This window comes from Thunnus albacares, chromosome 13, assembly GCF_914725855.1.
Source record: "Thunnus albacares chromosome 13, fThuAlb1.1, whole genome shotgun sequence".
NCBI lineage: Eukaryota > Metazoa > Chordata > Actinopteri > Scombriformes > Scombridae > Thunnus > Thunnus albacares.
The window spans coordinates 4,131,122-4,144,818 of NC_058118.1; the positions used below are offsets into that span (position 1 = coordinate 4,131,122).

A 13,697-nucleotide genomic window follows, 5' to 3' on the forward strand; every position below is an offset into this window, starting at 1 on the left:
CTCCTCCAGACACAGCGCTTCTGATCAGCTGGGATCCAGACACTCCACACGCACCCACGCAGTGGCCCACTCTGATACGGCTCTTTTTCCAGCAATTAACATCTTCAACTGGATGTTTGCTCACCTCCAGCGAGCTCTGGAGGAGACGGTCGTCCCAATCCTACGAAACGATGATAAAGATAAACTTTCCAACTCTATGCAGACTATACCTCTATCATCCATCCTCTGGCCGGCAGCTAAAATCCTCCCGTTCTTCTGGGTTCATTGTCCGCCGCCGGGCCGCCGCACATCGATGACGTCACAACGCCGCCTACTACAACCACAACAGAGGGCTTGCGCCTCGTTCCTGACTGCACCGCTGTCCTGCCAACAATAAGGTAAAGCACACCCTCAAGTGTAATATTGCGATTATACAACATTTACCAACAAAATAAAAGATATAAACAAAATTTATTCATATTGTGAGGCAGTTCGCTCTAAAAATAAAAAACGTTTTTCTTGTTATCTTTGTTTCCATGGAAATACATGGGGTATGACTAATACCTGGAAAACCATCACTCACGTCAGTAGAATCCTATGTAATGAAGCCTAGTTTACTACTCCAGCAAGTAGGTCGACCCTTAATAACGACCTAGCAACAGACGATTTCTAGTTCCTGCTGACTCAGCCAGCCAACTTCAGTTAATGCATTCTGGAGATCGCGGCATTTCCCAAACTGAATAAATACCTCACATATAAATACAAAACTGCTTTGCTAGCTCAATCTCGTTGTAACTAAGATATCCGCTGAAAAAAATAATTCTTCCATGGACAGATTTTGCTACTTTGTCCGCAAACTTCAGACATTTTAAGCTAGTAGCGCCGTAGCACCAGCACAGCTGATGGAGGATACCGGAGTGGAAGCTAAGATATACTCTCAACTGGGGGGGGAAAGGGAAAATGGCTATGTTTTGCCGTGTATGGGGGTACTAGGTAACGATGAAGAGTGAAAAGGGGTTCGGATTTTGTGTGTGTGACTGTGTGCGTGTGTAACTCGTCCCACAGTCTCAGAGTTCAGTCCACTCGGCAAAGGGTCTGTTTTGTTTTCCCTACAACCCCTAATCAGTTCAGTTCAATCCAGTTTCACAAACATAAAAGAGACAACTCAAAACTCCGCTCCAGGTTTTCACCACAGATCCCCCCCCCCCCCCCCCCCATACAAAACAAACCAAACGAAAGACACTAGCAAAGCAACACAGTACATAAAATAAAGCCAACAGAAACGTCAGATAGGTCGGACCACCGTGTTTAACTATATATCTTCAAACGTTAGTTACGGCTGAAAATGACGACAGAAGAAAAACAAGTTTGCCAAGTTCACATATCTCCGCAATTCAAATCAACCACCAGTCGTCTACCCAGAAATGACTGATGTTATCACAACGTCACAGTCTGTACTTCTAATGAATGGCGGAGTAATATTTTTAGTGATGAGGCTTTTTTCATTTGAGCACGGCGAGGTGTGCTGTTATGCTGATTTGAACACGTTCTGAATGTCTAGTTGACCAATCAGATTTCTTGGTCGGAACTACGTGTGTGTGTGTGTGTGTGTGTGTGTGTGTGTGTGTGTAAATATACCTATATAGGCATGTGTAACTCTTTTCTCTCCCATTTGTCTCAGTCCTCACGGCCCTTCTCCCCCAAACCCCACTTTTCTCCTCTCTCCCCTCTCAATGGGCGTCACAGTGGCTCACAGTGGTTAGCACTTATGCCTCACAGCAAGAAGGTTCTGGGTTCGAACACTGGCCGTCCCAGGTCCTTTCTGCGTGGAGCTTGCATGTTCTCCCACTGTTCGCGTGGGTTTCGGCCGGGTACTCCGGTTTCCTCCCACCATCAAAGACATGCTTGTTAGTGATAATACTCCCGCATAAGTAATTCTTCTCGTTCTATTTTAGGAACCACAGGGGGATGACGAAGCAGAAAGCTCATCGAGACATGTCCCCCACCCTGAGTCTCGACCCCCGGGTTACTAGATGCTCCAGCCTCTTTGTGATTCCTTTTGGTCCCCGGTCATCCCCATGCCATCTACCCCCTTCATCCCCCTCCTCGACCCCCATCCAGCCCACCATACACTATCCTCATCCAATTCTGAACCCTCTCGACAATCCAAATAAAACTACTTTTATACCGTTCAAATGGCGTGGTCTTTGTTAGTGAAATAAACAATAATTACCTAACATAATATCCTTCAGAGTTGGAATAACATACATCTACCTTAATCAATCAAGCATCGTGTGAATCAAAGTCTGAATCAACCCAGCTTGTAATGGCAATTTTGCAATATCACTCAATATCACACAATATTGTCATACTTTCCTTTCAGAGCATCACAGGCTCAATTGCACAGTTTAAAACTGCCATTTCAGACGTGTAGACCATCATTGTTTTGTGCAATCTCTTTTATAGTACACTGAAATCCTAGCACTGTTAAGCCTCTGAGTTATCTTTACCACAGAGGCTGTCACTGTTTCTTCCCTGAGAAGTTTATTCCCTTCAAGTGGTCATGCTTCAATTTTCTTTAGAAGAGGTAAAAGTTGAAGAAGTGAAACTTTTATTCCTTTAATCGACTATCCACTACAGTATATGGAGACTTATGACAGAGTTATTACTTTACCTATATTTCTTTCAAGCAACTTTTGTTATTGTATCCAAACTCTTGCTTTATCCCTCCTTTATCCCCTCCTTTCTACATGTGCAGGCCCATGAGCAACATGTACTATCACATGGATGATAGACTGAGGAAAGACACGCAACCAAATGTACACTAATCGGATGTGCAGGTTGTGAGGAGGTACATTGACATGCCATGTAGGAAGAGGAAATGGCAGCTTGTTTGGCTGCAGAATCAACCAATGCATTCCCATGTGTCACAGGATCACAGCACACCTAATGTAAATATAAGATTACTACAGTAAGCATACATATTTCCTTTCTTTGTATTTATGTGTTATGTTTGCTCAACAGGTGAATATGTATTAGGACAGTGAATGCAGCTACATTTACATGAATGTTGAATGTTAACGGTTTACTATATGTCATTATATATTTAGGCAAATGGTTAAGTTCAAGAACTTTTTTCAGAATTTTTGAAGGGAGGGAGGGAAGGGATGAAGGAATGTTAACTGTTAAAATCTTTTATAATCCAGTTTCTAATACATCTTATTTAAAGCTTATGTGTTGCTTTTTAGAATTGTGGCTTAAATGTATGATGTCTTCCCAGAGGTGGTAAGAGACAAATATGAAGGCGAGAGAGGCAACTATGCATCTGAGGTGAGGATGTCAGTCAGAGGGCTAGTTAAGAGTTGGGCTGAATTTTTAGTTAAAATACACTTCTTTGCATGTATCATTAATTAACTTGTCATGTATCAGTGTTTGAACCAACCTCAGTCATGGATTTGTTTTAAATACATACATTTTAATATCCCTTTAACAGTGTTGCAAAAGTAGTCATTCCATATATTTATTTATTCATTTGCAAAAATTGCCTTTTATGAATTCTCTGACACCCTCTGCATGTCCCTGATGCCAAGGACCACAGGCGAAAGTCAAGACAAGTACTACGCAACAAGCCAGCACTGAGACCCATGTTTCTGCACCAGGATGCCTGTAGCACAGTCATCCCTCTCATGTCCATGCATATGAAGCGGCTGAAGATAATCCGGCATGCCCCAGGCTGGGGCTCCAGAGAGTGTATGTTTCAGTTCACGAAAAGCTTTGTGCATTTCCTCAATCCATAGCACAGTTGGAGGAGCAGATTGGACTGTGGCTGCCTGCAAGCCTGAGTCCATAGCGACATACTCATAAATCCAATGCCTGCAGTAGTTTGCCATCCCCAAAAATGAGAGCATCTCTTTCTTAGTCTTAGGAGGCATGTTGTTCAAAAGTTTCTCTCTCTCTGGTGAGAGGAAGCTATGTCCTTTCTTTAGAATATGTCCCAAGTATGTTACTTCAGGTAGACAAAACTGCAGCTTAGCCAACGAGGCTCTGTGATCTCACTCAGCCAGTCTTTGCAGGTGCAAGCTGGAGTCAGAACAACAGGCTTCCTTCAATGGAGAGGCTATCCGCAGGTTATCACCATATTAGAGAAGGGTGCTTCCCCCTGGCAACTGGAGATCCTCATTTTACCACTGTCACATACACCGTCAGACTCTCTACAGATCCCTGCACGAGCCAGGTCATACGGTATTGTTTACCTTTTAAAAGTGAATGCAAACAGATACTGGATATCTGCATGCAAAGAAATCGAAAAGAATGCTGAACACAGGTCAATGACTATGATGTCATTGATGGCTTGTATATTCTGTACAAATTGCCATTCATCCAGACGGCCCGGTTTTGGAATAGGCAGAATAGGAGTCTTGCATGGACTGGCAGTTTCACCCAGCATGCCTTGATCTATTAGCGACTGAATCACTGGCTCAAAATCTTTTATTGCCTTCTGGGGCAATTAATATTGTTTAATCATGGGCAGCTTAGCATTATATTTAAGTGTCACTCAGTGAGGCAGGGCAGACTTTACCAATTCCCCATGGTTCTTACATTTAGCCCATAACATGGCAGGAACCTCAGAAAGATCAGATGGGGGTCCATATTGTACTGATAGAGGTGGCTGTTGCAATACAACCATAATTGATGGCAGGGCAGTTTCTTCACTCAGGTGTAACATGTACAAGTTATCACTTAGGCTTGTTACAGTCTGGAATTGAGAAACTATCAGTCTTTCTCAATGATTGGCATCGTGCCATCATTTCTCCAATATGTTTTGATTCATAACTGGTGTCACTGCTACAGTGATGTGAACATGACTCATCGGCTTCAAACAATGTACTGTGTATGTCAGGTAAATGGATTGGTAAAGCACGTCCCTGTGGACCCACAAACAAAATTTGCTCACTCTCCAAACACTGTGTATTTACAAATGAATTGGCCAACCGCTTGTACTCTTCTGTATGGTTAAGTGCTGCTGTACAATGATAATGCAAGACAGGTCTCATAGCAGAGTGGTGCACACACTGCTGATGTTTTAGCAACTTTTTGAAAGTTTGAAACCCTGAAGGTATGTTGCATATCAAAATCTGGTGAAGTCCAGCAATACAAACAATCAATCAGTGGTGGACTGTATGAATTGAAATGATTGCAAGTCATCAGGAATGGTTAGAAACACTCACCCCATCAAATTTATTGGACTTTTGTTGGAGATAAGGAAAAATGCTGTACATCTGAACCTTCAACGGTTACAGTAGAACATTTTTTAGACATGGACTCTTAAATAGCATTTTTATATTTCCACATTATATTTCAATCCTGTAGAATATGTTGCGTATTTTTATTTTCTATTCTAGTCTTCAATAACTATTTTTAATTGTTTCCACCCACACACCAACCACACATACAACTTTGTCCAGTTTAATATTTTTTTTCTTACTACAATTTATCTTGTAGACCCTGCATAAAAGCATAAATTGAACCAGGCAGTATAAACCTTACAGCAGAACTTAACACTGGTTACTGTCAGACTTTCATTAAAAGTTCTCCAATATAACTTGAATTAAAATTGGAATGTTTTGATTCTGCATTTGTAATTAAAATTACATTTATAATTTGATTACATAACGCTGTTAAATGTAAGTAGTTACTCCCCAACCTTGCTAGTCTTTTCCTTTTTTTTTCTTCCTCTGTGTCTTGCTTGTGTGTGTGTGTGTGTGTGTGTGTGTGTGTATGTGTGTGTGTGTGTGTGTGTGTGTGTGTGTGTGTCTTTCTCTTTCTTCCCACTGTTCCACCCCCCAAACTGGGGTGTCTGATTTTACATCAGCAATTCTTTTACACACTTTTTCTTACTGTTTTTACTCATTGATCCTGTCACAATTATATGACCTAACAACTATAGCCTATCACAGTTCAATAATGTACAATTCTTAAATTATATATTCCATAATCTTATGATCCATTTTAAATGTTTATTTATTTGTCAGATCTCTGAAGCAATATATGGCACTCAGAACCTCCTTTCCCTGTGGACGTAGACACACAACGGTATTTCAATTGAAATCAAAATAAGCCTACCCACCTACTCAAAACTCTCTCCGAGGGTGTAATCTCACTGATGTGAATTCAATTTTGAATTTTGACTATGTTGGATCTCAACCCAAAGTTGGCCCAGAAAAACTTTTCCTGTCGACAACCCCAAATTTGTTATGAATAATCTGTAATGGAGGAGTTTTGGATGTATTTAAGCAAAAAGATTCATTGACAGCTTGATTGATCAAGGAGACATGTAGCCTACAATTCAAAGTGTGTTATTAACAATGAACAGTGAAATGCAACTCGAAGGCAAAAAGCTCTCAGCATGCATAGTTGATAGCTCAGACAAGAATTTGCAACCCAGACAGCCTTGGCTTAGAAACATAACAGAGAAGAGACCTCGCTGTAAGATTGTTTACTTTAGCGCAGGTCGCCATGGCAACGATCATGAAGATAGGATGGCTTGACCAGTGAGAGGACAGTCTGCTGCTCCTCTTTGTCTGCTTGGTTTAGAGAGTATTTGTTTATGATGTCATATATGAAAACTCCTTCACACAGTGATGTGATGTCAAGTTCATGCCAAATCCTTTCCTCATCCAGACACATAGGAGATGTGATCATATACAACGAAACAAAAGGTTAAATGGTAATTTAACATGCCAGAATTAAATCCTCAACACTCCTTTCAGTACTGTGGATAGCACCACTCGGCCAGACGTGCCAATACACTTAATGTCATTCTTGCAAGTCACTGTTTAATTCAGCTCTATGCACAGCAAACAGCAAACTTCAATATTGAAAAGAAAATAATAACATGCATAGCACACCGTGCTGTCATCAAAACAAATAGGCTTCAGTACATTCCTACTTGTCAGACTAGGAAAACAGTCTGCTTTGGTGATGGACTTCTGTCTTCTTTTTATGCTTTCCTGTGGAGGGGTCATCCTCGGTGTGTCGCCCCTCTTTTACCCACATCTCTGCAAATCTCTGAGCAGGGAAGGAGGCAACTCCTGGTCCATTTACTGCATCATCACATGGCCTAGACTCAGTGTTATCTCTATTGTCACACAAGCATGAGCGCTAACAGTGAAAGTCCATTTCTGACTTTATTGTTGTTTGCACTAATGACTGTTCTCACATTGCAGCACTTTAGATTTCTTTTAAATAGCCTATTTTTATTTTAGATATTTTATATGGTCTATGGGTGAAGCAGCATATATCACTATGAGGGGGATAAATGTTGTCCCTGTCCGGGATCAAAATACTTCAGCAGAGGCAGGGATGTATAGACCTGAAGGGGGAAAATCCCCACGATCCTCCTGGCAAATTGCACCCTGATTATAACTATCTAAATATGAACTCCTAGGCCTATCTCTGATGTGTGTGTGTGTGGGGGGGGACTCAGTGAACACACACAGAATCTCATTTTCATAAAATAACTGGTAGTTGGTTAGTACGTTTCTTGGCAGCAAGTTGGAAGTCAGCAGAGAGTATGGTTCAAGACCACCTCGAAACCAGTGCCAACTTCCTGTTTCAACTGACAAAAGCGGGTGTTTTTAGCGAGAGGTCAGGACGTTTTTACTTTTATTTTTTAAAACCATGATCTTTCCCTAACCCTAACCAAGTGGTCGTTGTGCCTAAACCTAACCAGACCTTAACCACAGGGTTGTCACACCATAAAACATCATTATTCAGTGGGTAGAAATGTTAATATGCTACATTTGTAGAAATGTTGATATGATACATATTACACGTGTTGAAACGTATATATTCAACGTTTCTGTGGTTTGCAGAAACCTTCGATGCCAACGTTTTATTCTGGCGATTGGGTTGCAGGCTGGGAGCTGATTGGCTGGGGAGGACACAGGGAGCAGGGCAGGGCTAACAAGACTGATGCAGGGCAGGTGTGGAGGGAAAAACAGGCTGGGAAAAACAACAAGAAACACAGAAGGCAGTAACTGCTCTGGGCTGAGGACAAATCAAAAATAGAACTTCATCCATAAGTAAAATAAGAGTCTACAATATAATCATGCACAATCCTCTTAATATATAAACGGTCATAAATCAAACTGTCTCAGAATTACATAAATATAACTTAAAGTGCACAAGTCAACCTGAGCAAACACAGCAAATAAACTTCAGAATTACATTGCCAACCTGGGAACCTTTACCATAAAGACTAAAAACATAAATTGCTGTTGACATAAACATGAACCAATAAATCTGTCAAGTGGAGTGACCTGCATATTAAGGCCGTGTGTAACATAAAGAAAGACAACTGTTGCTCTGAGTTTCAGTTCACGTTTGCAATTAGTTCCAACAAGAGTCAATGTAGAAAGCTACATTATCTCAAGTGGTCCTTAAATATAATCTGCAACCTCTCTTATCTGTCCTTCCCACTCAGTCCAGTCTTAAACAGGCGGAAAAGCCAGGTGGACTGGTGGAGGGACATAGAGCCAGACTGGGACAGAACCATAACAGACCTGAAACAATCTCTGTAATAAGACTACATTTACTGAATGAAGATGATGAAAATAAAATGCACGTTTCTTGCTAGAAATGTTATCAAAACACATTTTAATGCAGAGACTATCTTAAAACATTGTATTTCCCACTGAGATTAAAAGGAATATAAACCTTTTTCTTGTTTTCACAGAAAGAAACTTGACAGTCACATGACAGCACATGCCTGATAACAGGCCTTCTGCATCTACTGGGCTCCACCAACATTGTCTCACTGAAATAAATGGATGATAACAGTAGAGTGATGATAACACTTATTCAAGTCAAAGCGGGTGCACCCACACACACATGCACACTCATATTAAATATCTTCCACCATATAGTTTAGGAAATATAAAATTAAATGAGCAACTGCCCATTTTATAACCACAGGTTATAAAACGCCTTTTCTTAACAGAGATAGTGACATTTGGATTCGGATAGTTCTGATTGTGGCAATTTGAAATGGAATGAAATCCACCAGGCAACCCAAAACAGGAGTCGAATGTGCCAAGTCCACGCACAACACAATGTCCTTCCCTAACCCTTATCTGCCTTTGCACTAAATTGCATCAAGTCTTGCACCATAAACTGGATGAAGACGGGTTTATCCAACTGGACTTTACATTTCACATCCCTCATTTAATCCTTGCACTTGTCACTTTCGTATATCTCATCAAATTGGACTTTACATTGCATTCAGTCTCCACTGTTACATAATTGAATTATTTATGCACATGTCACATTTAATTTTTGCTCTTGTCACCCTCATATATTTAATACACGTCATTTCTTTGTCCATAGCACAATCCATATTTCCTTTGTACAGTCAATATATCATTTCAAGTTTTATATCCCATTTCAAAACTATTATTCCATTCTATAATAGATTTTAAAATTTCAATTTCATTTTAATATTACTTTATTTATTTCATTATCAATATTACCTTATGTTTGTCTATATTTGTTCTTTTGTTTTGCTTTTTGGGGGAGCAAATGCCAACACACATTATTTGTATTCTTGCGCTGGCTGATAAAACAGATTCTGATTGAATGGACTATGTTGTGCTGACATAAAATTCCAAAACCAAGAATCATAAAGATACAAAAAAAGCAGACCTCCAGGGCTGTGTAAATAGCAGCCTATGCATTCCTGTCAGAAGCCTATTGGATATGCTTATATGCCTAGGCATCTGTGCAGCCTGGTTTCTTCCCTTAACAATAATTAAAGTGATATAACGCCTTATACACTGATAATGATGTTTCTAATTTGATAACATAGTCTATGTCATTTTGTTGGTATAGGCAAAGCAGGGTTACAGATCATGTTTAGATAGATAGATACAGACGGATGACAAAATAAGGGAAAAACCGGTAAAGGCCTGAATGCTAGACCCCTGCAGTGAGGGGATCCGGTGGCTCTGTTATGCTTTTCATCCCTCCAGTAGAGTTCAGAGACTTGTAGAATCAATGCCAAGGCTGAGGAACACCATTCTTCAAAAAGATATTCCCTCATTTGGTGTTTTGATGTTGGTGGTGGAGAGCGCTGCCTAACATGTCAAAATCTCCCGTAGGTGTTCAAACGGGTTGAGATCTGGTGACTGTGAAGGCCATAGCATATGATTCACATCATTTTTATACTCATCAAACCATTCAGTGATCCCTCATGCCCTGTGAATTTAGGCATTGTCATCCTGGAAGAGACCACTCCCAAGTGGACCCAAACCATGCCAGCAAAATGCCCCCCACAGCATAACAGAGCCACCAGATCCCCTCACTGTAGACATAAATAGTGAGTCTCAGACACAAAAATCACATTTCATAATAGGACAACTAAATGTCTTCATCCCATTTATATGGCCATGGTACAAAATATGATGCAAGTTAGAGCAAAGGCAGGTCAGGGTTAGGGAAGGGCATTGTGTTGTGAGTGGACTTGGCCTGTTCAATTACTGTTTTGGGTTGTCTGCTGTGGGTGGGCTTCATTCCATTTCAAAGTGCCGTCAATCGTCCGCAATCACAAATATCCGAAATCCAAAAGTCACTGTCTCTGTTAACAAAAAGTGTTTTATTGGAAGTTGTTCATTTATTTTATATTTCCAAGAATATGTGGCTGAGGATATTTAATATGAAATACTCATTCTTAAAACATGGTTATTATTGTTAGTAATAATGTTGAGCCATGTCATCCAATAAAGCACTCCAAAGCTGTGTGTGCGTTACCCTCGGTTCTCCAATGGGACTGATGCTCAGCACGTTGCAGTTGGGTTAACACTGGAGTCATATAGCCGGAACAGTTGCTCTACGCGTCTCAAATTGCCACAGGTGGGTTAACATTGGAGTTAGTTGAAAGCCTGGTGTATCACTATACAGATGCCAAAGGGTACCTTATGCGTCTGCATGAGACGCTGAGGGGCCTGACAAAGCATTGGTATTTGATGACCTCGGAATGAGAAAACAGGTTTCTGGCATGCAAAAAGATTATTTCCCAGGTGTGTTGCAAGAGAGGACATATGGTGTAATGTTGATGAGAATTTGTGGCCAAATGCAGTAGACACGGTTGACTAGCACTGTTGTATTTCTGTATCTGTAGCTCTCTTATATACATGTATGTTGTGGTAACATATATAGTTTTATATTACATTATTGGAATTACTTTAGTTTCATTTTGTGCACTTGTAATTGATCTATGCAAAAAAGTCTATTGGAGCATAATGTAGCATTTCTGACCCATTTCTGGAACATAAAGGGGCTCTACCATAAGGTAGCACAATCCATACAATAAAGAAGAGCCCTTCTTTTTGTTGTAATGGACTTTTGGTTTATTCTAAATAAATAAAAGATACCCTAAAGACAATGCTACCTGTTGTTAGTGTTTTCTAAGGTGCAAGTAGTGTGTAATGAGTGACAAAGTGTTGGAAGACAAATGTTGTGAGTGTACGAGAGTTGATCCTGAGATATAGATGTAGTGTTTTGGTTGTATTAGTGCATTTTGGATGTGAGACTAACTGTTGTGCCAAGATGCATTTTGGTAAAAAGATCTGTGTAAACAGTTTTGAAAATGTGAAATCAGTATAGATGAATATGTGTTAGATATTTTTATTTTTATTTTTATCAAGAATTTTATGTATACATGCACCCCTGTTATTAGACTAAATAACTAGATGTGTCTGCACCAGAGAAGAGTATCCAAGCTGAGACGCCACAGATTCGTCCTATTTGCTCTGATAACATCTCATCAGAAGAAAGTAATGCAATGACTCTTAAGATAGAAATACAGACTGTATTCTGAACAGCAGTGAGTACAGAGAAAGGTGGTCTCATCAATGTTGTGTCATCTTTTGCCTCTTTGGTTCCTTTGGTTAACACTGACATACAGTGTGCAGTTTGTTAGAATTGAGTCACATGAACCGTGGATCTAGAAATACTTTCTGCTCACACTGCCATTTTCTGGCTGGAGATGAACAAAGTTGCCCAGTGCAGCTTTGAGGAGATTAATCTTGTAGTAAGTCCAATAAATGAAATGTCAGATATCAAGTACACATGCTGCCGCACTATAATGTGTGATCGTCTAATGAGCAAGAAGATCAAACCAGCAAGCACAGCAGAGTAAGTGACATCCCTTAATTAATTATATTTGTGCATGAGAAAATAATTTGACAAGTTAATCATGCAAAACATCAATCAGACTTTGAAAAAATAATCAGAGAAGTTCAGATTTCATCAGGTTGCCATCGTCACTACATAAAGACATCTACCTCAGTAATGGTGGTAGGGAAGCAGTGGAGGAAGTGGCCTTTTAATCAGCATCAGACTCATTTGGCCTCTTCGGTCCAATTAAATTTGATTTTGTTGCTTTTTTTGTGGTATGTTTGTTTCATTCCTAATCCAGCAAACCACAGGGGTGTTTCATACACAGACGCAGAACAGCACATCTGTTTATGAGAAACCCATCTTGTACAGTATGAGCTTGATAAACTGATCCAGGATTTCATGAAGCCAGCTCATTGTAGTGGATCACATCAATTCACACTGAAAACTGGAACTGATGTCCTCTATCAGTTTGATTATGTTACCTGGTTTGCACAAGACATAACAGCTTCATTGTTTATTGTAGTTCAAATAAAACAGTTTCTCTAGGTCAGTTTAATTTTGTTTATTTTATGACATGATACTGAGAATGAGGAATAAAAAATACATGCAGTATTTCCAGTGCATTTGAAAGCACATACATTATAGACTGGAGTACTGTGTAGACATGTCGAATTTGAAAAATGTGACAAATGCTGCAATTAAATTTTGGCTTCTGTTCACGGTGCAGCAGTATAGGAACTGTTGGGGAGGAACTTTAGAGAATAACACTGTGTTTCACTCTGGCAGATTGATTGTAACACTGGTTAAAACTGAGGAAGGATATATTTCCATGGTAAGGGTCACACATATCTAAAACTCCTTTATTGAACCCAGTTTCCCGAAAATAAGCCTGCTTTTTTAAGCCTGACTTTACTGGTATTCTTGCTTTATGAAACACCACTCAAAGTATGAACTCACATGAAAAAATAGATATGAGCATCAGTCGAGACTCTTGTGTGCTCTCAGGTCATTTTGTAACACTAAGCACTTAAAGCAGCCAGGAATGGCTGGCTATTAAAAGTCACTATGCATCTGTTTACACTATAAAACATTAGACTTTGGGGTCACTTTCTGTTGTTGGTTCAGATCCTATTTGTACTCTTATAAATATGCACTTCAGTACTCCAGAAAGACTGAGACTCAGATGCTCAGGCATCTCACGGTGGTTATTTGATGAAGTGGTTGAATGAACAACCCAAGTGCCTGATTTGAGCAAAGCCCACAACTAAATCAAAAACAATCTGAGTTTTTTCATTAATAATGTAGAGCTTGAGGTGAACCAGAAAGAATGTGTTTTGATTTGGCAATTATGTTTTTCTTTTCTCCTTCTTCCCCTTAGACTACAATTAACAATAATAATTAATAAATAATTAGTTGAGGTTTTCAAAATAGGGTGTATCTTCTAGCTAGGAAAGAGATTAAAATTTCATTTTAAAAGGGGCAACAGCTTCAAATTTTTGAGAGCCGCCATTCTAACTGCAGTTCCCCAAAGTCCTCCAAAT

The 13,697-nt window shown here is 39.8% G+C and overlaps 1 long non-coding RNA gene across 1 annotated transcript; it reads left to right on the forward strand.

The window, feature by feature from the left end:
- Positions 1 to 297: 297 nt before the first annotated feature.
- Positions 298 to 8,871, forward strand: LOC122995580. The gene is made up of 5 exons (XR_006406814.1): positions 298 to 377; positions 2,738 to 2,930; positions 3,228 to 3,309; positions 3,570 to 3,729; positions 8,717 to 8,871. It is a non-coding gene; the product is annotated as an uncharacterized LOC122995580 (long non-coding RNA).
- The last annotated feature ends 4,826 nt before the right edge of the window (positions 8,872 to 13,697 follow it).